This window comes from Cyprinus carpio, chromosome B11 (assembly GCF_018340385.1).
Source record: "Cyprinus carpio isolate SPL01 chromosome B11, ASM1834038v1, whole genome shotgun sequence".
Lineage (NCBI taxonomy): Eukaryota > Metazoa > Chordata > Actinopteri > Cypriniformes > Cyprinidae > Cyprinus > Cyprinus carpio.
In genome coordinates, this window is record NC_056607.1 from 16,329,944 (window position 1) to 16,354,064 (window position 24,121).

The 24,121-nt window shown below is 37.9% G+C and overlaps 1 protein-coding gene across 5 annotated transcripts in view; it reads left to right on the forward strand.

Annotated features, from left to right (window-relative positions):
- Positions 1 to 24,121, forward strand: part of LOC109060853 (plasma membrane calcium-transporting ATPase 2-like) — a 119,842-nt gene that overhangs the window by 37,112 nt on the left and 58,609 nt on the right. For 3 of the 5 annotated variants that reach the window (XM_042734221.1, XM_042734224.1, XM_042734222.1), the window contains exon 1: positions 801 to 1,488. The exons of 1 other annotated variant lie outside the window; for it this stretch is intronic. The gene's annotated coding sequence lies outside the window, so the exon portion shown is untranslated. Of the gene's footprint in view, positions 1 to 800; positions 1,489 to 24,121 lie in introns of those variants that run through there. One more of the 5 variants, XM_042734219.1, reaches the window with a different exon arrangement.

The window sequence follows — 24,121 nt, forward strand, 5'->3', positions numbered from 1 at the left end:
TTAAAATAGCCTACTTCTCATTTTGAAATATGTATTTTGAGCATCTGCCAAATATAGGTCTTTCCAATAGCTAAAACTGTGTTGAAATAAACATACTAAAATCCAAAATGTTCTTTTTGTCTTTCATCTTTTGCATTTATATTTAATAGACATTGGCAAACCAACTTAAGATGCATTTCCATTGTCTACTGAACAGGAGTGATGTGAATTTTGAAACCGCAATGTTGCCATATAAGGACTACAACTGTCCTCTGACTTCTCAAACTGGTGAACACACATACTTGTGGTAGTTGTAGTCCTTCTGTAGAAACTTGTTAGTAACTTATTTATTTTTTTATTTTATTATTTTTAAATTCAATAATTACAGCTTTAAATTTGAAGTATGCTGCTAATTGATGTTCTAGAACAAAGTGTTATTAAGTAGGGTCAAGCACAAAACTATTTTATTAATAAACTCAAAGCTGCTGTAAAAATCAAGATAGTATAAAATAAATAGGCTAAAAAAGTCCTGACTAGAAATGCTAAATCTCTTTTGTTTTCAGGACTACTAGTTAAACAGCTCTATTTAGCTACACCACTGGCTTTATGACTAAAATCTGGTTCTTTTCCAACCATATGTAAATATTTAAATCGTGTAAAAACATCCCTGCTCCACACAGTGTCGCACCACTGCGTCCATAGTTACATATCTCGCTATACAATGTACCCTGTCTAAGCAACTCTAGGTGCTGGGAATTCCAGGATCTGACCATTCATTTGCTTCAATTTTCCTTATGATCCACCTTAAATGACTGATCCCACACAAGTCCCTCCCTCTTCGCCGCAGCTCTCTCAACCCTCAGACGGACTCTCTATCCTCCCTCTTTCGATTTCCAGCCACGGCAACCAGTGATTTAAACGGTCTTTTTCGTTGCGCGGTGAAAGGTTGCGTTTATCCGCACTTTTCCCGGCGGTTAAACGGGGATTAAAGAAATAGAGCAGTTAACACGTAGAAAACAAGACTGAAAACCAAACAAAACTTGGATCTGTTGCGTTTGCGTTCCGTAACCAAAGCGGAACATATCTCAATCCCTCTTGTGATTATTTCCTCATTTCACGGGACGAGAAAAGGCTGTTGGATTGGGCTCGAGCAGACGGGCTTCTTACTTCTGAGCGGCGCGATAAAGAAGTTTATACATGTTTTAGCCTAAACGCGGAGGTCACATTTTACATGTAGGAAAAGTGACTAATTCCATCCTGCTGGTTGACTGGCACCAATTCTAAAGTTAGTTTCCAGATGCAGAGATAAACAAACACGGTTTGCAAGCGAAGAAAGACATTGTCTATCCTCCCAAGCGTTTATTTAGAGACCCTTTGCGTCTTTCTTCATTGGGAGTTTTGAGGAGAAGGCTTGTTTTTGAGGAGCAGGGCTTGTTTCTCGATGCACTGAATGAGGAGAACCGTCCCATGTGCGGCTTTCACTCTTTCTGACAACCCTTCAGCCTCAAGGTAGGTTTTTTTTCCTTCTTGTTTTCTTCTATTCATTTCCTTCACTTTTATTTTCCTATCCACAGGTGTTGCGCGTGGACGTTCCATCTAGTAAACGTTCCTCAGAGCCACGCAGTATTTGCTCACGAGACCTGTTTATGCCTGTTGCAAGTAATCATTTCTGCACAGCTTTTCAGTGAGCGATTTAATCGGTTACAGATATTACACTTACTGTTAGTTGACGATGAAAATCGCTTTTGTGGTATTCCAGTACCGTATTATAACTGCCTATTTCACGTAAACGCTAACCTTATCTTTTTTATTTCGTTATTTATGCATGCATTGGCGTATTTTAGTGCCATTTCATCATTCCTGTCAGCGCAGTCATATAACGTTGAGGTTATGCATGTTTTGAACTACTGGTTAATAGGGGCTTTTAATGCGCAGAAATAAACGGGTACATTTCACGTCGGGAGTAAAGAGGCACTCTTGCTGATTGATAAATAGGTAATCAGTCGATCCCTCTGACGTCACCCCCTCGGGTAACGTCCACCGAGCCTCTCTGGGTGTGTCCTCGCGCTATTGCGTCGAAGGGGAAACCCTGCAATTTGTTTCGATTCGCTGTCCTGTGAGGAGAGCTAGGCCTGCCCAGTTGTGTCAGAAACAGAGAAACACGAGGCACATAAGCTTACTGGTTTGTGTTATGTTAAACTATGAATGTTAAATGAAGATTCATGTGCGATATCGACGGTTTGAAGCTCTCCGTCAGCGTCAGGCGTCTTGTGATCGTGAGGGGGGTGATAAAGCGGCGACTGTAGTCGCGCAACATCTCGAAACGTGAAGAAATAAGCTTTAAAATGTCAAAAACGGTGTAAGCCCCCCTTATAACATCAGGCTTTAGTATTAAATAAGTAATTCACCTGTGAATGAAGGTTAAGCAGAATACAGTCAGTATTTATTTACTTCCATTGTATGTTTTCCCATACAATGAGAGTGAATGTGAGGCTGCCATTCTGACAAAGATCCTTTGTTTTGCATAAGAAAATTGGTCAAACAGGTTTTGCACAGCATCAGCGAGAAATTATTTCATTTTTGGATTAACTATTTGACGTTGAAGCTGAAGTTGTATATTTTGTGTACATGGTAATCTTGAGGGCCTCTTGAGGACTTTTGACCCTCAAAAGGTCAGGTTGTTTATTATTATTATTATTATTATTATTATTTAGGTTTCAACATGTTTTCCTCCCTGGCAAAAATGTTATCTAGATGTTTTGGAGGGCTGATAGTCCTGTGACACAAATCATAGCAATTAGTTTGTTTACAATGTCACATTCACAAAGTCTCCTTGTGTGGAAACTGGAATGCCACCTTTTTGTTTTACGGCCCACAGGGGTTGTTCACAAGCTAATCTTCTGTTGGTGTGAGGATGATTCATTTTGTGGAAATTTATGAGAGATGTTTGGTATGCCCACAAAATAATCAGAAGAGAAAGGTCAGTCATTATGAAATATGCTGTGATCACATTTAAGCTTATCCCTGCAGATCCACTGTAATCCAGGAGAATGCATCCCAAGGCTGAAGGACTGTTGAGACCAAATGACCAAATGAGAGTGATTGAAACTCACAGAAATCACAGTGTTATGCGATAGATTTGCAAACAGTAGCCTACACTCTGCGTGTTTAAATGTGGAGCGTTGTGTGTGTTTGTGCAAATACCGCTCATGTTTCAGGGGAGTTTATTAGTAATGGTGAAGAACCTTCTTGAAGACATCAGTAAGCAGATATCACCACTGAACAATACCACTTGTGTACGCGATCATGTGTGTGGGTGTGCTTGTGCATGCTTTAAACTTTACATAACCTGCAGGGTGGGGGTGTTTGGAGCTATCGAGAAGTTTTCTTCTCTAGTGATTACTCCAGCCGACTGATGCAATTTATTGTTGTGCATATCAAGCTGTGTTTACCCTGCAGAGCATCTGTTCCCTCTAATTAGGGGAGAATTGTACTGTTCAGCCTCCCTCCTCAGACATGATCATGGGCACTGGTGGTAACATCAGCCTATACAGTGACTCTGGTCTCCCTGGTGTGACTAAACAAATGGGAAAGCTATATCTACTAGCTCAGACTGTTGTGCCGAAAACATGACTAGAGGCACTTAATGAGCTGTGGGGGATTGTTTAGCGTGAAACAGTGAGGGGGATGTACCTGTTGAATTGGGCTAAAATGGAAAATAAGGCCTTCGTTAGTAGGAGTAGAAGCTTCTGCATGCTGTCATATATTGGTGAAATTTCAAAACATGCTCTGGTAACATTTCATGGAAGAAGGAATGAGTTGCATTTTGCAGTTGGTCTAAAAGGAAATCAAGCCTATTTTTAGGCACCCTTAAAACATTTAGTATTTTGACATTAATTACAACTGATTACTGCTGCCCCTCAAATGCTAATTAGCATTGTATGTTTAAACGTTTTATAATTCCCAAATCATTCCCAATTTTTTTACTGTATTCTGATTACTGGATTTTCTTGATTTTCTTTTCTTTTATTTTCTTTCCTTTTTTTTTTTTTTTTTTTGTAAATCAGCATAAATTTCTGCAGTATGATATTGAGAATAGCAGAGGGCGCTTTAAAGTCAGATTTTGTGATTGTCTTCGATATTGTGATGTATATCTAAGTAAAACGGCTTTTAGAATGCTAAAAAAAAAAATGTATGGCAGGGCTTGGTTTAGTCCAATGGGAGTTGATTGGATTGTAGGATCTTTGTTAATTGCTCTAATGTAAGTTGTAGATTGCTGGAGGGGAGAAATTAATGTCCCACTCTTTGCACTAGTGCACACAACATCAAAGTGGACAAGAATTGGTTGTGAGAGGAGGACACTTGGTTATCTTTATTAAAGTTTATGAGGTCGTATGAATAAATAATGAAGTGCATGGATAAATCATTCATAATAAACAGTGCAATAATATTCAATAAAAAAATAAGAACTGTTAATTCTGCTTGATTTCATGGCAACTTTAATATCACAATGCCCTAGAAAATATAATTTATAGAACTTTTGATTAAAATATTTAATAGCAATTATTTTCAAATAATAGATCTTATGTGTAATTAGCAAAAATGCAATGACACTTTTAGCATGAATTATTCAACAGTGCACTTCTCTTGGTGATTTGCTTGTGATATTTGACGTGTTGAGCTTTGAATGATTAAATTCTAAAGAAAAATTCTGAAAGGAAGTTTGAACCAGACATTTTCTTTCCTTTTGATTATCGGTTGAAATATGATCCGGACATTTTCTTAAAAGATTTTGTGAGATTGACACATTAACTTTTAGGTTAAACAGGCCACCAGTCAGACTTCAAATGAAAATATTTGCAGCAATATATCTTTGGCAGAGGAATAAAGAACCAGTGTTTTTTTCCTTAGCCATTTCTGTACAATTAGGGGAGATACTCTATTGCCCTTCTATTACACATTAACATCATCTTGCATCAAAGAAAGTTTCATGCATGCTGCTTTTCATTCCCTGCCAGCAGTATGTTACAAAGATTTCTTTTGCATTGTTTTTCCTGTAGTTTGCTTGTATTTGGGACATTAGCACTGCTAAATAGGAGAACATTTGTACCAGGGTTAAGTGTGGTAGTGTAATGATTACAGAGGTCAGGTGATTCTTAGCATCTGCGTGTTGTTTTCCTCTCCCCTGTCAGGCAGGGTGGCGGCATTCTCGGGTTTGATGGCAGAACAGCTCGATCAACGAGCCTTGCAGGGATGCCGCAATTCACATTGGCTCAGCTTGGATGAAATAGTGAATGCGCAAATAAAGGCATAAATAAGTAATTTTGCATTAGCGGTTGGGTTTAGTGGAGCGTGTATGCATGTGGATGTGAGGTTGCCCGGCATGCAGTGGCAGGAGAACGTTCTCTGCTGACTGAGATAATGAGAGGGACCTCCCTGTAACAGATGCTCATACTCGTTTGTCTGGAAAAACAAACATGCTTTTTTATTTGTATGTTCCAATCACAGCGAGCTTCAACATTTGTGTTATCACTGGGAGCTAGTGAAGGATGGTTTCGGCCCCCCTCCCAAATCACCCACTCTCAAGCTAGTTGTAGTCTAAAGATGTGCTCTCTTGCTTTTTCATCTTATTTTTTCTCTTGCTTTCATTCACTCACTGCATTATTCTCTTGCTGCAATACTAGGGGTGTGTTTGTGTGTACAATGATGTTTGAGTGTGCGTGATTGCTGGTGATTCAACAGTCTTTAACTGTGTTTGCAGTTGCATCAACATTAGCTAGTAAGCGTAGAGTGTGTGTTCTTAAGTGTGTGTTTGTGTACATGACAGATACGATTACCGTGTACCTATGTGGGTTTCCATAGAGGATGAGTTTCCAAGTCTCCGCTTCTGCTCTGCATGTAATCACAGTGCAACAAATTGGCTGCTTGGGTAGGTACTGCATTACATGGCAAAGTGGATGCAGCCTCACCTTAAAGGTTTTGCAAAATTTCTTGTATCTTCCAAAAAAAAAAAAAAATGAAGACAGACACATTGCATGTTTAAGTTTGAGATTGGTCTTTTTTTCTTTTTCTTTTTTTAAATCAAATTAATAATTTTATTCAGCAAGGATTTATTCAATTTATTAGACATGGCAGTAAGGAAAATAGCTTTAACTGTCACTTAGATCGATTGAATGTATTTTCACAAAAATTCTATTTCAAATAAATGCAGTTCTTTTGAATTTTCTGTTTATCAAAGAATCACAAAAGAAAATGTATCACTGTTTTTACACACACACACACACACACACACACACACACACACACACACACACACACACACACACACACACACACACACACACACACACACACACACACACACACAAATAATTAAGAAGCACAACTGTTTTCATCATTGATAATTAGGACTGGGCAATATTCCCCCCAAAATTGTCACAATAAAATATTCATTATAATTTCATTATTATGATAAATGTCAAATCTTTGTTTAAAGGGGACATAACACACACAGTTTTCACCCAATCTCATGTTAATCTTGAGTACCTATAGAGTAGTACTGCATCGTTCGTATCTCCAAAAAGTCTTTAGTTTTATCGTATTTATAAAAGATACAGCTTTATGATTCTCTCCGGAAACAGCCGAGCTCCTGGAGGCACACCGTGGGCGGAGCTAAAGAGTGATGAGCACTTGAGCTCTGATTGCCAACAAAACAGACATTTGATGCCGTTTCACTTACCATCTGCAGTTCTGAATCATGACAGGGATCTTTTATAGCTAGGACCGCTCCATCTTTCAGTATCAAACGATGTGCAAATACAGTTTCTAACTGGGCCTTGTTTATAAAATGTTTGTCAACAAACACACTTGTGAAACTTCATTGCTGCACCGGAAAAACAAACTGCATCCACTGTTTGCATAACGCTGGAGGAAGCTGAACAAAGTTATTTTTCCCTTACAACCAAAAACACTTCTTTGGAGACATTCTTCCTAGTGAGTCCCGTGCATTGCTGCCGCCGGATGAAGCGCATTGTTGGGCACGTTCTTGCGCTGGACGATGTGCGCTAGGGCTGCACGATATTGGGAAAAAATTACATTGCGATATTTTATTTTTCTGCGATATATATTGCGATATGAAATCTAATCTAATTTTTTCTTACAAACAAAAATGGGGTGAGAACACTTACATTATCATTTTAAATGATTTAAACATCAGAGTATTATTTAAATTAGAGTAAATTATTTGTTTGTAACTTTAGGATATGGTTTGAATTGTTAACATATTATACTAACATGAACTTACCACGAGCAATACTTTTGTTACTATATTTATTAATCTTTGTTTATCTTAGTTTATAAAAAACACAGCTGTTCATTGTTTGGTAATGTCACTTCACAGTGCATTAATTATGTTAACAAATACTTTTGATTTCAACAATGAAGGCTATAGCCTAAATGTTGAAATTAACAATGTTGTAGAAGTGCAGTTTAGTAATAGTAAATGTTAAATAATGTAGTTAAATAGTTTAATAAATAGAACATTATTTGTAAAGTGTTACAGATTTTTTTTAATACACCGATTTAGACGTCTCGTGAGTTCAGTGTTGGACAGGTCAGTTTCATTAAATTGAATCGGTTCAAAGGAATCATTAGTTCGCGAATCAGACGTGTACGGCACGTGTTGTGTAATTATCTCGGCAGTTTAGGATATCGCACAAGATTTGACAACACAGAAAACATTTCATCACTGGATAGGTTTTTTATTTTATTTTTTTTCCGACACCATCGTGTCAATTGATTTTGATTAACATGCGCGAGGGAGAGAGAAAGACAGCGCGCTCGTGTTGTTTGAAGACGGTGAAGTTGAGCGCGCGCGACCGGGGCTCTCTCGTTCTCTCTCTCTCTCTCTCTCTCTCTCTCTGCTCGTTCTTATATGTGCCCTGTTAAACTGACAGGACTTAAAAACCCATGCAAATGATAAACTTTCACTCTATGATGGTTAAACTGTGCAATTAATCCGCGAATCACATTCGTCAAGGGCCGGGGAGCAGCTGGCCCGTACGGTTAATGAATAACGGATCAACTACGACAGCCTACATCGCACATCCTACGATGTCACTATCGTGGATTCGTACATCGCGATATCGATGCTTAAACGACACATCGTGCAGCCCTAATGTGCGCACAGGCGCGTTCTTCCGGGAGAAATGCCCATATACGGAGTTCCAACCTCGTTAACGTCATGAAGAGCCACGATCGAAAAAAAAAACCTCTCATAATCTTGTACGAAAAATTTTGGTACAGAAATACTCCGTCATTGTTTTTTTGAAACTTTGTCCATGCTTAGCATGAGAATCAAACGTTAACAGTGTAAACAACTTTGAATGCCTGAAACAGCATTGTACCCCCCCCCCCCCCACTTTTAAAGGCAGATCTCCTGAGTGAATATGCATGAGTAAAATTGAATGTTCATGGCACAGTGAGAGACCAATCTGCGAGTAAATGCTTCTGCTCGTGCTGCGCTGCCATTTGAGCCAAGCTTCTAATTGGTCCATGTGGTGCCATTAACGTTTTGTTCTGCTTTTGGTGCATTAACATTATATCGAAGATTAATAGAACATTTGTTATTGTTCTATCGAGGGAAAAATATTATTTATATAATATTATTGTGACAATTATTGTTTTTTTGTATTATTTTTATGTATGTATCTTGATTATGAACACACTGGTTTGTAGTCCAAACAGTTTTACCGTTCACGTGTTATTCTCCTCGTTATTTACCTATAATGGCTAATGAACCGGAAGTCTCATCCATAGGCTTACTTCCGCATTGAAGAAAAAGGTGGATCCAGTGATCGCTGTAGCTGAATAAAACGCAGATAGAGAAATCTTGATTGAGGAAACCTGAAGACAATAAACATGCGATTGCATAAAATATATGGTCTGTGTTCAAGCAATATATTTATATTGCTTGAACACAGTATATTTATAATGCAATGGTAATCGACATTGCCTTTATCACTGTATATAATGCTATAAAATGGTATGATTTCTGCCTTATTCTGTGACACGAAACCACATCTGATCTCAAAAATAAGTTATTTCAAACACTCGACTATGTTATGAAGTTAATATGGAGAAAAAGCATCTCATTGAATAATATCTTTGTTGGACAGCAGGTTTATAAACGACTCATACACATGTAAAACTGTATTGCACATGTGCTACTGTAATACATTTACTCAAGGCTCAGACTGATTTTTTTTTCGACTGTACATCATTATTCAAACCTGTTCCAGATTGTAGAAAAAGCTGCTCAATTTCACGTCCACCTTCCTTCACATCACTCCACACGGTCGCACACAGAAATATTTTAACAACTAGATTTTATTGTTATTATCATGGAAAGACTAATTCTTATCGTGGGGAGAATTTTTACCGGTATATCGCAAACAATAAGATATCACCCATCCCTAGTTGTATCATGAATACATTTATCATAAAGATGATTGACATGCATTTAAAATATTTTTTTAAAATTTTTTGTCATACATTATTAAAAGCCTGCCAAGCAAGCTTTTTATCTTTGGGTTACAAGTCCGACACTCTATCCATTAGGCCACGATGGCCCACAACTTTTAGTGTAATAACAAAATTGGATACGCACAAAGCATACAAGGAAGTTTTAAGGACCTACTTTATACTCCAAGCAAAGTAGTGCCTTCGAAGGCAGTGTATACTTTAACATTGTTAGATCAAATGCACCTTTTTATAATATTTTGTTATACTGGTGCTGTATCTTATAATTCACTGAGAGAAACTGGCCTTAGCTCAATGAGACAGCAGCCTTCCTGGCTTTATCAGAATGATAGCGCTGCTCCTGCAGCCCACGCAGCAATGGCAGTTACATAATGATCACTGATGTCTCTGCGCAACTGTTAGAGTCAATCAACAGGTCCCACGTTCAACCTCCACTGCTGGCCTTGTATTGTGGGCCATGGTGGGTGGCATAGTCAATAACTTGAGCCTGGGTGGAAGATCGAATGTGAATTTTTTTTATAAAAATAAAAAAAAACCTTGACAACAGTGGCAAAGGCTTGTAGAGAATATTCCCAAACAAGCAGCTTACAGAGATTGCATTCAGCTTGTCGTTTTGAAATGCATCATGTTCCCACTTGTGCTATATTTAAGGAAGAGAATGTCCTAATTGAATGGGGTATTAGTCTGGGGTAGGCAAGTTAGTGATATGGCCATCTGTACTAACAGCCACAGATGTGCAAGAGCCTTAGAGGTAACACTCTTCAAGGGCAGCTGAAACAGCCAAAGGCACTTTGTGTACTTATACTGTCTGTAATTGCAGGCCCATGCAAACCTGATGTGAGAACTGTCATGACTTGATCTTCAGTTTTATTGCCCCATATTTAATTCCACTTGTATTGAGAGAGAATTACTTTATGTGCTGGCTTTGTTGTAGTCAAACAGAAAACAGTGAAATGATAAGCATGGGCTTATCTACTGTCACAAACACCATTCCTCAAGATTTAACTACCTCATCAGCCATTCAGTCTCGGTGAGGAATCTGTCTCTGGCCTTTAAATGTTTTAAAAGACAAGGGTAAGGGAACGCTCAATTACCAAACCGATTGAGGGTCTTTGGAATAAACAGTCCTGCAGGTTGACTACAGCACGCGACCACCGATGCTTCACAGATAGCCTTTGACTTGTACGTTTACATAAGGGAAATATGACAGCTTGGGGTTGAGTTGCGTCAGGGGTATTCATTAGGGATGCAACAATATGAAAATTATGGCCGATGTGATAATTCTTTATATTTGAAAGTTAATAATCAATATGTTGGCTGATAAATTTAAATCCAATTTTTTATGTCATTTTTGAGTGCCTGATTACAAAGCACTACCATGAAAAGCCATGTCCCAAACAACATAAATCAAACATATACAGTACAGCAGATTACTAACTCCTATTACTAACTTTCTTTATCAAAAATAATTGCCTTACAAATAGATTAAATAATGCTTAATACAAACAAGTCATTGGACTGCATTACTTGCGTGTAAAGCATCATAATACATGTAAAAAAACATATTATAACAACTGACATACACACAAAATGATTAGTAAGTGTTGAAATTAACATTAAGATTAATAATTACTAATATTAATATAAATTCTGTCCAATTTTATTGCTACTTTCCGTAAATAGTTTTTTTTTTTTTTTTTTTTTTTTTTTTAATCCAGTGTCATTAAAATGAGTTAAAATAAAAAGTCTTATAAAATTACTTTGTATTATTTAATAAAATAATAAATAATCATTATAAAGCATTTTCGGTTTTTGGCCAAGTGCATCTAGAATTTACGTTTTCCCGTAACAATGCACTAAAACATTATTTTACAGCACATGTTCTCATAATTTTATGTAGCCTATAAGAGAGACTTGCCTTGCACATTGCACTTAACTGTATTTTCCTTTTCTAGATGATTTCAATAATATTGCAAGCAATTAAAAACCATCATGGTGAACAATGTGCATCTGAAGTGTCTCTGAAAGAAATGATTGCATTATTCAAATGGTTCATTTATTTGATATTTGTCTGAAGCCAAACAATGGTGTATAGTCACTAACGGAAGCTATAAAGCAGAAGATAATTGTATTGTAACCTAACAGATTGCAGGTTAAAGATGTGGAGCAGAAATTAGGATAAGACCCCACCTGACTGGTTGGTTGTGGATATAAGAAAAACTTGCTTATCATATATGCTTTTAATAAATCTTTGCTGTTCTGTCTTTTTCTCTATGACAAGACAACAAAATGTTGTTTGCAGAGTTTCACTTTTATTATTATTTTTGTTGTTTGTGGTATTCTTTGCCATGCTTTAGTTGTTTGTAGTTGTTTGTGCCTTAGAGGTGCCAGAGGCACAGTTCTAATTTAGTTGCTGGGCGTTGTGCCAAGTGGGAAACTCTTGGGCATGATGCCTCCTATCGAGGCCCTCCCCGATCTCTTTTGCAGGGTTACGGTGTTAGGATCTGTGTGAACTGAAGGCCGCCTGCTGACCACTGCAGCTTGTTGATGGCAGTAGAAGCCTGTCCTTACCTAGCCTCTCGTTAACATAACAGTTATGCTGCAAAACATGGAGGTCATATCATGAATTTTTTTTATTACTTAATTGTTTTTCCCTGAGGTCCACCTACAGTCAGTATAGCTTTTTGTGTGCCAAAATAGTCGTATTTTAGGTTTTTCATAACCTTTTTGTCTTCTGAAGCATATATAGCTACATGCAGAAAATATGAGACATTTTAGCTGGTTAGATTTGGTTTTTATTCATTGGGAAGTAAGTTTTTGCATTCTTAAGTCAGCGTTTTCATATTATGGAAATTTTCTTTCATTTTTTTTATTAAAAAAGGACTTGTGAAAATACACAATATGGCTCTGAAGTTTGACTCCCCTCAGGTGTATGAAACTTTGATATCTGTCTCTGTCATCAAAACCAGAATTGTTTGAGACTGTTTTGTTTTGTTGATCTCATGCTGTTCCTTATGATGAATGCAAAATACTGTGTCATGCCTTCTTGCCTGTCCGTGACGTACATTGCCACATCATGTTTCAGAGATGGAATAGCTTGTTTGGTCAGTGGACAAGGGTGTGGCGTACACACGTTGTTCTTTTCAGTGTTTACAGAAGACATTTTACATTGAAACCTCATTGTTTGACAGATCGATGACAGGTAATCTCCACAGTAACAGTTTTTTCTTTCCAAAATTCAGCAGAGTGATGAATGGAATGTTTTTTATTTTCCACATTTTTTTCTTTCATCATATGATTAGCCACTTTCCTCTTGTGGTATTCGGGAAGTTTTTCATCTATCTTAGCTCTGTCATGGGTGGAAATTGTCATGATGTTGTTCCATTCAGTGTGACACACCCAATATATTCATGGTTTGGTAGTGAATGTGAAGGTTGTGGACAGCACAGGGAGGGTTAAATGGGTCAAATATGCACAATTTTCCGAAACCCACACGCTGACTCTTTACACAAGAACTCTCAGTATTCAAGACCGGCTGTAGTAAGGACCATGTGAGTCCCAAGACTCAGTGGGAGTCTTGAGAGGAGTGGAAGAAGGAGCCTTTGTAGATTGCGTGCTCCTTCCCAACTTTTTCCACTGCTTGTAAGACCTACTGTTAAAGTGGTTTTGTGTGTGACAAGCAGCATAGGAGAATGTGGTAAGATACGCCTAGCGTTGGACAAGAATTTCTGTGTTTTTTCAGTCCTCATCACCACTGAAAAAAAGGGGCTTTACAAGAAATTCCATTACTCCATTAAAAAAAAAAAAAAGCCCCGTTATGGTTCCCAAATGTTCTGTGTTTGTGCAGAAGTTGCTAAGTGGTCAGACATGTGCATGTGCTAGCATCTTGTGACATGCATTTGTGCAAGGGGAGCATCTCTGGGGGAAAAAGGCGCCTTGTTCTCAACCACATGGTTTATTTCAGACATCTGAGCATTTATAACCTCTCCGCCAAATTTGTGAAACCCTTCCCAATTCATTGTAGTGCAAATGATACATGTTTCATGTAGCTCTGAGTTTGATCTTTTGCAGTGGAACAGAATGTCTGCCAGAAGATGGACTGCTTTGAATTGAATTTCCTACAGGGTCATTGGCTGACATTGGGTATGTCTCTGTGGTCAAGGCTCCAATCAGCCAGTTTCCCTGCAGATGTCAAAGACAAACCCTGAGATGGATGGGAGCTCACGGGCTGCAGCTGGCCTTCAACTGAACAAGCTTAAGGTCTTTTGGAAGCTCCCTGCGGCTCAATCCCAAGTCATGACGGAGCGAGAGAGACAACAGAGATCAGATGTGTCAACTGTTGACCTCCTCCCTCTCAGGCGCCACTAGAGTGCATCTCCTCATGACAAAGTGGAGGGCCCTTACCATATCAAAACAGACCAGACTTTCTTTGACAGCTATTGTGAAACTTTTCAGTTGCTAAGCCATCACATCAAGCCATCCGTTCAGTTAAAGTCAGGCAGTACTATTTAAAATGCGTATGCTTTTATAAACATAAAAAGAAAAGACATTCATATAGGGATGGAATGATAACCGGTTTGAAAATAAATCATGATAAAATTCCCCACAGTTAGTATTACCATTTCATATGTTAAATATCATTAAAAACCATATTCGATTACCGTGATTTTAACAACTCATGGCAGAAAGCTGGAAGGGTTTTAAAAGAGTTCTAAGGGAATTATAAAAATTATTATGTGAATGAATGAATTTATGAATGAAGGTTCTGACTGTCTTCAATAAAGATTCGATGGCGTTTTGTTTTTATCTTAGCTCCGTGTAATACCTAATAAACATAGTGTTTTTATCGCAATGCTGCTTTGTTCACAGAGAGAAACAGCTGTAATTCTGCTGTTCTGTAAGCACCACCTGGTGTCAGAGAGTGGATTTACAGAGACTTACATTCACATTCAGCCTGTGTGTGGTTTCTATCTGGCCAAAAAAAATGGAACGAATTTGCATGCCCTGTTGTAAATTTTAACTGGTTGATGAAAAACAAGCTTATGTGGATTCTACACATTTAAACATTTCAGATAAGGAATCTAGAATTATTTATGGAGCAGATAAAATACGTTTAATCATTTATTAATCAGTTATCATTTTGACTTAACCCTTTTCATTATTAAAAGTCTGAAATGTGAGGTTTACCATTTTATAAAACCTTTTATTTTAACATTTTGTACATGCTATTATTAGATAAACTGTTGTCGGTCATGTTGTCATTTAAATTCCGGACATCATTGGTAATGGTATTGTTTGTGTTTATACAAACAAAAATGATTTTATTTGTTGTTTGGTGATTTTAAATGTAAAACTTGGTGAAATGATTTGTGTCAGTACTTTTTGAACATTTCCAGCACATTTTAACAATTCTGATAACCGGGATAATTTTGGTCACTATAATCGTGATAAGAATTTTTCATACTGTTACATCTCTACATTCATATTACACTGTACATTCAAGAATAGCAGTGATTTTTAGTAAGACTGACATTACTCAAGGTTAAATAAATTCATGAGTTGGAAAAGTTGGGAAAGAAAAAAACAAGTAAAAAAACTTTAGTCTGTTAACTTTGCAATCAGACTGTTGACCCTGCTGTTAAAAATAATTAACCACAGTTTTTGGAAAATAAACAGCAACATCTTTTTACAATCTTGTGGTTTGTTCAGGAGATGTGTGCTTAGTGATATGTGCTACTTTTCCTAGCGATTGGAGGAAATGGATCAAGTACCACTCACATTTTCTTCAGAAAATTTAAGAATCTAATAAGTTACTGTAGCCGTATATGCTGCTGCTTTCATGTTTAGTTTATACACTGGGGTTGTACTGTCAGCGCTCTAACACACAATTTTCGTTCTTGACAATTTTTAAGACCATCCGCAGTAGAGATGATCCTCAGAGGAAGTGATTCATGTTTTGATCCAAAGCTGTCATGGTGTTAAACTTCTCATAGAGTGGCAGGCATTTTTGTAATTTGTGTGTGGTGTTGGGTTTGCATTTTGGGTGTTGTCCATTGAGAGCAAGAATCAAGCATTTCTGTGTAGATAGGCCTGCTGAATGGAACAAAAGACAGAGAAGTCACAAGGGTGTGTGTCTGTCTGCGAGTCTCTCAGCCGCTGACATTTGGTTTAAAAAGCCTCTGTCGCTGTCTAATAATTTGTAGCATAAAAGGGAGCCTCAGCAGGAGCTGCCTAGTCAGTGAAGATAACCCTACAAAGATTGCTGTATGTTCGGATAGTTTTTCCCTCCAGAGCAAAATGGGCCTTACATGTATTGAATGTGACATCTGTAGACATTGTCAAGACTCCATCCATCCATCTCAGGCCCAAACAGACACGCTGAATTCAAAGAAGCTCAGCAGAGAAAAACTGGAAGGCAGGGAGGGTTGAGCCAGAGCAGAGATGGGGGGAGGGGGAGATAGTTTTAGACAAGAACACATGACATTCTAGTTATTGGCAGAACTGTTGACATGAACTGAGCCACATTGATTGCACAGACAAAACCTAGGCAATGTTGCAATGTGTTTAGACATGTTTTTGCTGGTGGTATAATTTTCACAAGCTGTAGTGGTCTCGAACTTGCTCTGCATTGAGAGAGGGCATGTTAAGCTAGCGGAAGAGTAAGGGAAAGGCACATAGATGGAGGAATGAAAAACATAGCTTTCGGGCTTGCATGTCACGTCAGAGCAAAGCAGGCGATGTTTCTTGATCGCCATTAAAGAGATAGGAAACTGCTGAGATGTCACAAATGGAATGTTTTAGTTCTTGAAAAATCCAATGGAGCATCATGCGCAATCTTTTTTCCATGATTCATAGCATTTTTTCATGATTATGAATGTTTTCTGCAATATCTGCATTAGTGTTGCCTTAAGACAGTTTTGGTCATTCTGTTTGAGCCATCAACTGCTAAAATGCCGCTGTACTTGTAGAGAACCACTAGCACTGACTCTCTTATATATCAGTTTTGCCCATTAGTGGGGCTCGTATATGAACGTTGCATCAGTGCCTTCATTAAAAAACATTATTGGACTACATTAAGTGATTATAATGACTCTGGGATTTGTTCAGCAGTGTTTCAGTGAAAACCAGCAATACATCAAATTGGTTTCTTTAAATTAAAAAAAGTAAAAATATGAATGGTATTATAATGTTATACTAAAATTAAAATAATGGGAAAGACCCTTAAGATAACATGTAGAAAGAAAAAAATGCATCTGAAGCACACAGAATAACATAAGTGGACTTTGAACGATTATGTAATTGTGGCATCCATGATTGTAATCGCGATTAGAAATTTGATTAATTGTGCAGCCCTAAGATGAGCCAATGGTAGTCGAGTATCAGTTGCACAGGAAACGGAACTCGGACATCTTAAGGTTTCAGCGCCATAGAGAAACACTGGAAGATCCAAAGCTTGCATCGTTTTTATGGGGTTTAAGCTTAAAAATGGAAAAACTATATGCCTGGGGTACTTGTAACAGTGATTTCAGATATCCTGAAAGGATAGGCAATGGAATTTATTTTATTCTATTTCCTAAACTCAAACAAAATGGAGCAAAATGTCCCTAAGCATTCATCCCCAATCCCAATGAAGACAAAAATGTTTGTTTTCTGATTGTCATGTTTATGTAATAAACATAAACGAAGGTCTACATTTCACTCTCTTTATATTTAACTGGTTAAATGTTAATTTAATCGTACCCTGCGATACATGAACAGTGTTATCAGGGATGTTGTTATTTGCAATCGTGTAACATGAGGCTTCTCCCGCTTGCATTGTGATCTGTAAACCCTCCCTTCCAAATTAATACCCACAATATTTATTTTGAAATCTTTTATATATCCCTCCGTGGCATATTTAAGTCCCACTTGAATGGTGGTCCTTCTGTGTCCAAAATGTATCAAAAAGATATAGGGACAAGGTTTTCACACTGACAGCTGTCATTGTAAGACAGTTAGCAATTCTGATTTCGCAACAGTAACTAAGGGGGGCGGGGCTTACCGATAGGTCAATTAGCAGAAAATGTCTGTAATTCCTGGTCTGATTTTTTTGTACTCAACTGTTTGTCTTCAGTGCTAAGTGGTAGGGATTTGTGTTTGCTTTTTATAATGAATAACTTATTTGCTAAATAATCACTTACGTTGGGCAGATACATTTGGAAAACCATTTATTTCAGGGGTCCCAGATTACCTGTGGTTAGGAGCCAGATTGTGTTTTCTTGCGGGGGCCAGTTGAACAGTTACAGCAAATGCAGTTGTCCTAACAGCCATGAGTTTTGAATTAAATGTATTCACGCTATTATGGGTGCTGTTCTGCATGTTTAGCAGAGTAACAATGCCTGAGATTGTATTCCTGCCATTTTTTTTTTTTTTTTTTTTTTTAGATCAGACAGGTAGCGGTACTGTTAGGAGACCAGAAGTGTCACAAGCTGGCTTTGACATTATGGTTAGAAGTTGTTAAGTGGTCAGTTCACATGTTAGACATTTCTTTCTCTCTCTCTCTCTCTCTCTCTCTCTCTCTCTCTCTCTCTCTCTCTCTCTCTCTCTCTCTCCAGATGGACAGGCTAAATGAAGTGGTTGGAATGCTGTGCATGTCAAAATGAAAACCAGGGTATGCTGTCAACTGCTGCACATAGCCTAGTTGATGCATTTCTAGTATAGATCGCTATTAATTATGATGGAAGTGATCCATTTTAGTCATGTTGTAATGTTCTGCACACATTCTGGGTGCCTTTGGTTCTCAGCTTTTTTGAGAATTTGACTGCCCCATTGACCTACCAGTAGCTTAGTATCCAAGATTTATTTTAATCTGTGGGCGCACTCAGGTTTTATAAATTAAAACATAACTAAAATAATCATAATTAATTCCAGACAGTAGTTTCAGAGTTCCTGCTCTTTTTAACCAATCAATTTACAAGATGTTCCAGTTGTTTGTTACTGCATAAGGATTAAGAATAAGGATTAAAAAAAAAAAAGTTTACTTACAATTTTTACCCGATAAAAATGTCGAATGCCCATGGTGTTGTTTTAAGATTGTATTGATGTAAGTGACTTTTCCAGGTCTAAAAAATCTGAAAATTATGTGGCCTTTTTTGTTCTTTTAGCTTATTTTAGTGATTTATCATCGGTTTAAAAAAAAAAAACTTTAAGTCAGTTTGTTGGGAACCCCTCTCCCCTATAGGATTGTGGCCCCCTGGTTGAGAACCACTGATGAATACATGCTTGTTTGGTCATGTGTATGCTTAACTCTCAGTATTTCATTTCCTTGTATTTAATTTCTGTTGATTTCCATTTCTGTCATACAGGTTTTGAGGTCAGTTTGCTATTCACCTCCCAGTTCCTCAATTCATTGTTTTTTTTTTGGTGACTTCTTTGCCTCACGCCTTTCAGAACCCATAAATCAGCACATGCAAACTCACACTTAAGCATCCGGAAGTCATTCTAGTGCATTGACTATACTCTGATTACCTGACTTTGTGTTGAAGACCCAACCCGTGACCTGATAAAAAGAGCACAGACCACACAGCGAACCCTGCTGCTCATTAACACAACTTGCCAATTAAAAAAAACCCCTGAAACCTCACATCTGATGTTACATTTCAAAGCACTTCACTTCAAAGCTCTCATAGTCGTCATTCAAGTGAGATGGCGCAATGTCAAGCTGTTAGAAAAAGTGCCACACTGAGAACTAGGTCATGTTAGTTTATCCTTTTTGGCGAAACATGCAAGTCATCTGTTAGTACTATTACCCGGGAGTTTCGAAGAGATTGGCCTTTAACTCATATCCAAACACTTCCTGAAGTTTAGTAATGCATCCGTCAGTTGGTGTTTGAGATTCTATAGCTCCTGAAGGCTTCACTATGCTCAGTAAACAGTTTCAGTTCCCATTTCATCAAATACTAAACATTTGCACTAGACGCCTTTTATCTCTGCTTCTTGCCGAGGCTTGTTGCTTGTGTGTGTGTGTGTTCAGTTAAGGGATAGCGGGGTGCTGAGAAGGTTATGCAACATTCGTTGTGGCATTTTATTTTAAAGCTCAACTGCTGCTCAGCCCTTGCTCAATGTGAATGTCAGCATGTGTTGATTTGTTTTTTGTTTAATGAATCTGAAGTTCATCCACTTCGTCTGGCAGTCAATTTTCTGTAACAAGTACACATCAAGAAGGCACACTCTTGATGCAAAGGTCACAAGAGTGACAAGATGTTAATTCAATAAAAGCGACTGGGATGGCCGATCTGCACGGCTGCAGTTTTTTTCCCCCTAGTGCTGAGCCTTGGATTGGGTTTAAATGTCCCAATTAGCATGTAGGTGGTTGACAAATATGGTTTTGGACAAGAAATATCACACAACCAATTCACCGCCTACATGAGAGCAGGGTGGTGTTTCTTTTCCAGTGTATTGAAGTTTCCCTAAAGTCATTTGGAATTTTTCTTTTTCCCGTCTCGCTTTTTTCTCCCTTGGTCTGTAGGTAGTATTTTCCCACCTTTTTCCTTCTATCCTAAATACGCCTTCTCTCTTGCCGGCTGACTGCATGGAATCATTTTTAAATAGAGGCTGGGCCCACGCAGTCTTATAGGAGTGGCTTTTATACAAAAGCCAGACTGCAGAGAGGAGAAATGGAATGGAGGGAAGAGGGAAGGAAGGAGGAAGAGAGAACGTGCTGGTGTGCGGAAAGTTTTCCTCATCATATTGTTAGCTATCAATTTAACAAATTCTCACAACGGAACTGCAGGAATGTGGTAATAGAATGAATTTGAACCGTTTTAATAGTTTGGAATGGCATATGTCTGCTTGTCTTTGTGTTCGTTGGTGTCTGAACTGCAAGACAGGACTGGAATGCCTGGAATTAAGATTGATTTCAATCTTTGGTTAGGGTCTGCAGAGCTCAACTCTTACAACAAACACTGTCACGCAATTGTACTTGTATAAATTCCTATACAATTCCAGATTTGTTGAGTGGTGTTCCAGGCGACTGTGAGAGAATTCCATGACGGAGATGCCAAAACATGCCTGTCTTGTTTAAGAAGTGCATGTATGTCACTGCCAATTATACTAATTATAATATTCTCCACTGAAAAAAAATGTAAGGCTCAAAAAGACAGCACCAGTATTCTCAAGTCAGCACAGTCCCAGCTGTTTTATTTCAGTCGTAACATCTGCTGTGACCGAAGTTGGGAACGATTCAGATCTTGAGGAATGTGCTTTATTTGTACAAAGTGCTAATCCTCTTTACCAAGTATTGCAGCATCTTTACTGGAACCAATTTTTTGGACACAGTTGTGTTGATTTAAAGGCTGTATTTATGAAGTACTTTTCTGTAATAATTAGTGGTAGAGTGTTTTCCAATAACCAAAACTGATATCTAGTGCAGGGTGGCTAATGACAGATATCCAAGCAACATTACAAGCAAAAGAGCTGTTATACTGAATATCAGATATTGATATCTGACTGCTGTCGCATTTCCAAAATGAATGTCATAAATCTAAACTTCTCTATTATATATAAAAAAGTATATTTGTCACAGTAATTTGAGTTGCATTTACTTTGCAATTATTATGAAAAACTAATAAACACTGCTGTGATGAGTTTTCTAACGCAGCAGTAATATTGGCCTCTTTTTCTCTTCTGACTGCTGTAATTATCCCCCCCCCCCCACACACAGTTTTGCTAGAAAAAATATGTAGCAGACCACAAAGCCATGTGCAATGCAAATCTAGAAGGCCAAACCTGACTGCATGTTCACACACCCATTTAATCCTGAACATTTTCTGTGTAGCATGCACATACTTGTTGAAAAACAGAAATGTTGGCATGCTCATGTAGTGCTAGTCGTCCAGAGGCTAATGGGACACTGGTATTTGCCATGAGTCATGGTCTAACTAACCCAGTGCAGTTGGTAATTCAGGGATCCCCTCCCTGTACACTCATCACTTTATTAATAGCTCACCTCCAGCCCATGTATATGCCCCACTTCCCATGACTCCAGAACAGGTGATATGTCTGCCTTTGCCCTTCCTTCCCACTGCCCCCGATTGGAAAGCGATGCTGTCCCACATTTTGCATGAACATTTACATGGGCGTTTTCACTCTAATGCATAGCTATCCCCAATAGCTTTCCAAAAATATCACAACAACAGAAAAATCACAACTGTTCACTTGTCTTTAAAGGGATAGTTCACCCAAAAATGAAAATTCTGTCACTAATTACTCTCTAGCATAAAATCTGCCTTTAAAATAATTATCGATATCGACTGATATGAAAATCTCTATTGTGCTAATTTTTATTTCCATATCACCCAGCCCTAGTTGCAACCATAATGTATTTTATCAGTATTCATTGATGAAAAGAATGTTTAGCCACTGACTGACCAGACCAAGCTGCTTTCTCAAAATGGCCAAATATGAGGAGCTGTACTATGTGTTCTTAAGCAAAGTTATTTAATTTTCCTCTGTCAGCAGAAGCTTTTGAGGAATTCTCCTAATGATTGAGAGTGGAAAGAACTCAAGTTATCACAGAGTTGATTTCATTTAATAGGATTATAGTCAGATGTTGATGCTTGGCTCCAGAGCATACTTGCCCTAAAGAATACCCTGTTCTTTCCTCAAAACTGGCTTCCTCTGAAACAAACCACACTCCCACGTTCAGGCCTTATGCAGGTCACAAGCTTCATGAATTTGGCAAGATACACCAGCGCTGTGTACCGGGAGGAGTCGATGAACATGACTGATCTCCTCTGCTTCTCTTTGTCCTTTTTTCCATCTCTTATGTACTTAATTTACAAAGGAGAGTATCCCACCAACAACCAGTGATGGTGTGCCTAGGTCCTTATCCATCTGTGATATCAAAAGGTGCCCAAAACATCGGCTCATATAAGTGGCACAAACTATCATCTCTCCTGCTCTCAGCAGAATGGTGTTCATTTTCTCGAGGCCTGTTCTTCTTTCATTCAGCATTGTTTGTTCTTCCATCAGCCAGAGAATCCAGAGGGACCCGTGGCTCAGGTTGTATTATGTCTGTGGGTATAGGAGAAAAACAAGAAAGGACCACAGTGTTTGCCATCTAGTGAGAGCTTATTAGATGAGCTCTTGTGCTATTGTTGTGAAAATTAATATATTTTCTTCTGAGAGACCCTTGAATTCTGGGTAGACTTCTTCTCAAGGGCTGGTGAAGGGGCTTTTGTAGCTCTAGAAACAGAAACATACTGCAGACTCTAATGGCAGTTTTAATAAGGTTAATTACCGCTAATGCTTCTAATGATTGTACATGACTTTGTTTCTCTTTTCACAGCATGTGCCCCTCTTCTTTTGCAAATGACAGGCTAACTTGTCTGGACGGTCCATAGCTGGTGCATTTGTTTGCACCGGCCCCTGGTCTGATCTGCTCCGTTTGTCAGTCACTGGGTTTAAATTTTGCAGCATTAAAGCTGTTAGTCTTGTCTACACTAAAACCTAATTTAGGGATGCATGAAATAGTAATACAATATTGGTCATAGGTGTGTGTATGTTAGTGCTGGACAGCGATTAATCGCATCCAAAATAAAGGTTATTGTTAATATAATATATGTGTGTGTGTACTGTGTATATTTATGTGTGTGTGTATGTATGTGTATATGACACACATGTACAGTATATATTTTGAAAATATTTACATGTATTAACATGCATATTTATATTCATATAATTTATATTATATATAAATATATTTATTATATAAACATAACATATTTTTCTTAAATATACATGCATGTGTGTGTATTTATATATACATAATTAATATGTTTTGGGTTCTTTTATGACCTCCTGGATGAGTCGTTGTTGCACTCTTGGAGTAATTTTGGTATGCCAGCCACTCCTGGGAAGGTTCACCACTGTTCTAGGTTTTCTCCATTTGTGGATAATGGCTCTGACCGTGGTTCGCTGGAGTCCCAAAGCCTTAGAAATGGCTTTATAATCCTTTTCAGGCTGATACATGTCAACCATTTTGTTTCTCATCTTTTTTGAATTTCTTTAGATCGTGGCATGATATGTTGCTCTTTTAAGCATGCTTCACTTTGTCAGACAGGTTCTATTTAAGTGATTTCTTGATTCAACAGGTCTGAATAATATATAATCAGGCCTGGGTGTGGCTAGTGAAATTGAACCCAGCTTTTTAAAATAATGTGGTTAATCACAGTTCTTTTATGATTTAACAGGAGGGGGGAGTTAATTTTTTACGAAGGGCCATGTTTTAGACAACATTTTTCCCTTAATAAATAAAATCATCATTTAAAAACTTCATTTTGATGATCTGAATTAAGATGATCTGAATCTTTTAAGTGTGACAAATATGCAAAAAATAAAGAGAACATGAAGGGGGCAAAAACATTTTCACGGCACTGTGTGTGTGTATATGTATATATACATATATAGCTCATCTATTTTCAGTATAATAATACATATGATTTTTTTGAGCACCAAATCAGCATATTCAAATGATTTTTGAAGCATCATGTGACACTGAAGGCTGGAGAAATGGCTGCTGAAAATTCACTTTTTAAAAGGTAGAACACTACGAAGTTATCGG